General features: G+C 35.7%; 1 long non-coding RNA gene across 1 annotated transcript; it reads left to right on the forward strand.

Annotated features, from left to right (window-relative positions):
* On the forward strand, window positions 3,121-3,492 carry LOC110268011. Its single transcript, XR_002356018.1, has 3 exons — window positions 3,121-3,130; window positions 3,267-3,415; window positions 3,455-3,492. It is a non-coding gene; the product is annotated as an uncharacterized LOC110268011 (long non-coding RNA).

Raw genomic sequence — 4,704 nt, forward strand, 5'->3', positions numbered from 1 at the left:
CTAAGTGGTCCAATAAGCCCACAGTAAAGGTAGTTGTGACTATTGATGCTCCTAGAGTTGTAAAATTGATCATGGATTGTCTTGTGGAGTCTTGAAGATGCCACGAAATCCTTCACATAAAAGTATACATTTATTTCTATCTATTTGGAGCAGGATATAATAAGCTTAAGCAAAATATGTTTATGCTACTTCATTTAATCTTCAAGTTATATTTTGCGCTTTTAGGTGCGTGGGCACCACTGTTAATCTCAAATTCAGGATGATACTCGAGAGAAAGTAGCTCTGTTGATTTGTTCAGAAAAAAACTAGGAAATGTTGGTTGTTTTTATTTATATATTTTGTAATACCAATTGATTGAGTTTTTATATCACATGACCTAGTTGATGGAGTACTCCTACTTGTTGGATCGGGCTTACGAATGAGATGATCCATACATGCGGTTGGTATATGCATGTAAGTTCTTCTTTCTCTTGTACTTCTCTTTTCATGTACCCCTTTTCGAACTTAGAGATATAGTATTAGAAAGAAATCAGTGGCATAGAAGAGACATTTGAAGCATTCAAAATTTATTGCGTTAAATTAAGATATTATTGTAGTAGTACTAACTAATTTTGTGTCTATATTTGTATTAGTTATCTTTAGAATTTGAGATTTGGTTGTTCTTAAAATGTTGGTGAAGATATATATATTTTAATTTTTTGAAGTTTTTTACTATTTTATATTTTTTAGGTTTAATTATTATGTTGGTCCCTATAGTTTCGCAAAATTTTCAGTTAGATCCCTATACTTTTTTTCTTTCTAATTGGGTCCCTGCACCAAATTTTTTTTTCAATTGAGTCCCTATACTTTTTTTCCTTTTATTTAAGTCTCTGCACTAATTTTTTTTTTTAGTTGGGTCCCTATACAATTAAGCCAATTACTACTAAGGGGGACCTAATAGAAAAAAAATTGGTGCAGGGACCTAATTAAAAGGAAAAAAATATAAGGACCTAATTGAAAATTTCACAAAACTATAGGGACCAACAGAGTAATTAAACTTTTTTTTATTTACGTGTGATCAATTTTACCGGTTTAATCAGTAATTTATCGGTTGAATTAGTGAACCAGTAAACCAATAGCCTGACCGATTTGATCACCGATTCAGTTTTTACAATTATGGTCTTCAAAAGGTCTGTATAACTAATATCTAAAATTTTCAAGTTGATGTTGAATCTACTTAATCTTAAAAAAATTTGAAAAAATAATATTTGGAATTTTTTAATTAGTATGCAATCTAATTTGAATCTTACGATTCTGAAAAGACTTGAAAAAAAATATCTAAAACTATTAGGTTAATGTGTGATTCAATCTAAAATTCATAATCTTAAAAAAACCTTAAAGAAATAACATCTAAAATACTTAAGTCAGTGTGTGATCTATTATGAGCAAAATTATAGTTTATGAAAGCTTCGGAAAATAATATGTATTTGTACACTCGATCAAATAATAGAACTCTCCATATTTCTTGGGATAAGCCATAAACATTTTAGCCGATATTCTTCCCTATGTTGAACTCTCCAGATCTAAATCTTATCTCTCTATGTTTTGTAGTATTTATCTAGCAATCATATGTTAGCCCAAAATGGCTTTCTAAGTTTTTCTATACGTCAAAAGTGATTTTATAACGTACCTGAGTTTTGTTAAGACTTGAAATCTTTAGAAATTGTTTTATAAAATGTGATAACCTAAGAAATAAGGCTCATTTTTTCATTATGAATTTGGTATTGGTGTTGTGCAATGAAATGGATGCATGACCAATATTTTCACTGCTATGGTACTTAGTCAAAATGTAGGTTACGTTTAGTTTTGTTTTTATTTTTTATTTTTTTTTTTTTGTTGTGAGAAATAGATAAACACAACCTGCGTTTTATTTTTTTAAAACTTTTTAAATTTTTTTTATTCCCTCTAGGTACAATTGTAGCCTACGTTTTGCAGTGGGCATAAAAACAATTTTTTTGAAGTAGCAAAACGTATCTTGCGTTTTACTTTTTTGTGTCAGCTTTTTTCATAGAATAGCCAAAATGCAGGTTGCATTTTATGGGCTGTCAGCTTTTTCTTTTTTAAACTAAAAACGCATGTTGCGTTTTGTTTTAAAAAAATATATTTTAAGCAAGAGTCCGGTCTATAAATACGAAGTAAGACTCTCATTCAGCTTGCCTCACTCTATTTCTACTCATTGTATTCTTCTTTCTTGCACATATGCTGTAGTTCTGAGTTTTTTTGGCAGTTAGGTGTGTCAAAAAAATCGGATTAGGTGAGGTTGCAGTTATGGAAAATATTGCAAATTTGCGAGTGTATTATAACGGTGAGGTTATACCAAACACACATGAAGAAGTGACTTTTGTTTGTGAATGTCCGTTGTCATTTTCTATTCCATGTACCATGAGTTTTGTAGAGTAGCAAAATGAACTTTGTAATAACATTCAAAGCCACATTTCAAAAAGGGTGAGCAACATTTTATACAAGAATCTTGTACAAGTATTTGGTGGGCTGATACCAAGGTTCTAAAAACCGAACCGGTCATTGAACCGGTCAAGTGACCGGTTTAACGGCTTAATGGTTCAACCTCGATTGAACCGTGGTTGAACCGATTTAATTAAATATTAATAAAATCTTTAAAAATTTAATTATTTCTAAATAAAATTTAAAATAAAATTTTTTTTAATTAACTTCTAACAAGTTCTTACTGAGATAATGAGCAACAATTCTCAAAATAAATACTCAGAATCCAAACCCACCAAACTAATTATGCAGAAACAAGTTTCTATAGTTTCAGAAAACAAAGAAAAGAAGAGTACTTGAAAGTACTTGAAAAAAAATTAGAAACTAATTAATTGTGACTAATCAGTAACAAACAAGAAAGTGAGAGAAGCCCACATCAAAATCACATACCCATAGGTCATAAAAATTAACAACAATACATTCAGGACATAATTGATAACCAAAGAACAAGTGCAAACAAATTAAGTTATAGGGATTCCAATTTCCACAACAGCAAGAAAGAAAAGATTTCTCATACTGACAATAGTAGGAATTCAAAAATTGAACTCTGCATTAAGAAAAAATAAACAGATCTCAGATCGATGGAGTAGTGGGTGAACGGGAAGGAGAGGTAGATCTCAGATCTGGCCGCCGTGATAACGCTGGATTGGGAGAGGTAGATCTCAGATCTGGCCGCCGTGATAACGCTGGATTGGGAGAGGTAGATCTCAGATCTGGCCGCGAAGAACGGAGAGGCGAGCAGAGAGGCGATTTGGGCGGCGAGCCAGCGACAGAGACGAAGTAAACAAACCGGAGACAGAGGGATGTGGGTGGAGTGATCAACGCTGGTTGCGTCAACAAGGAGAGGAGAAGCCGAGGAGTGCTTACCGTAGAGGTGAGTCGACAAGATGAGCAGAGGCTGGAGACTGAAGAGGCGAGACGACAAGATGAGCGACGTGCGACGGTAAAGTGGGCGGCGCGAGCGACGGCGATGTTCCATGATGTGGAGAAGAGGGTGAGAAGCAGCTGTTGGTGGGGGTTGCTCTTGTCTGAGTTCTCTGATAGGGTTTAGGTTGTGTGAATTGTGAAAGTGAAGGGAGAGGGAGCCTTCTGTACTGCCCGTATGGTGGTTTTTTTTTTTTTTTAAGTGACAAAACGACACCGTTTAGCATTTTTAATTTCAAACCAAAAACCGCTAAAAAATCGAACGGTTCTCCCGGTTCACCGGTTAATCGTCAGTTCAACCGGTTTTTTTACCGGTTTTTTGCCAGACGATTTCTGACCTTACCCGGACCGGTTAGGTGACCGGTTCCCGGTTATTCCAGTTGAACCGGCCGGTCAGGTTCGGTTTTTAGAACCATGGCTGATACAGTTTCAAATGATGCCCATCACTGATGATGCCAGTATGCAGCAGATGTTATGTATTTTTCAACAAACCCGATTTCATGTGCCGATGATAGAGCTGTACGTTGAGTTCGAACAGCAGTAACGGTTGGGCGCGGTCGGCGAGGAGGTTAATGTTGATGAGCTCGAGGATATAGATTGGGAAGAAGATAATAATGACAGTGAAGAGGAATTTGAAGCTAACTATGAAGTCAATGACGAAAATGATGACGGAGACTTGGCAGGCAATCCGGCGGTGCAAAATGAAGCGAATGCGATTGTAAGCCAGCACCCGTTTGGTGTTCCTCCTTTTATGCGGACTCTAGATCTCGAAGCCATGCATGTCCTGAAATTTTCTGAGTGTGCAAATACGGGTATGTTATGATTATTAACTCAAGTTTCCTATAGTGCTTATTTTATTTGCCTTGTCTGACCGATGGTGGTGCGCATGTCGTAGGTGAAGGCAACGCTGCGGCGGAAGATGGCGAGTTTAGTGTCGAAATGGAATTTGGTTCGAGAGAGTCGGTGATATTGACATGGCGGAAATTGGCGAGTTAAGAATTTATTACAAGAGATACGTTGCAAGTACAGTTCTTAACTAACCAAAAATCCAATTATCAATTTAGAAGGGTTGTCACAAAATTAAAATTAAAATACTGGGAGTATGAATCCCAGGTCGTTGACGAGAGAACTTTTGCGTGGTCTAGAAATTTGCGGATAAATCCTCGTTGCAAGTATAGTTTCTAAACCTTCAAAAGTCCTTTCATACAAACGTTTTGGGTGTCACAAGTAACAAACCCC

This window comes from Arachis ipaensis, chromosome B10, assembly GCF_000816755.2.
Source record: "Arachis ipaensis cultivar K30076 chromosome B10, Araip1.1, whole genome shotgun sequence".
Taxonomy (NCBI): domain Eukaryota; kingdom Viridiplantae; phylum Streptophyta; class Magnoliopsida; order Fabales; family Fabaceae; genus Arachis; species Arachis ipaensis.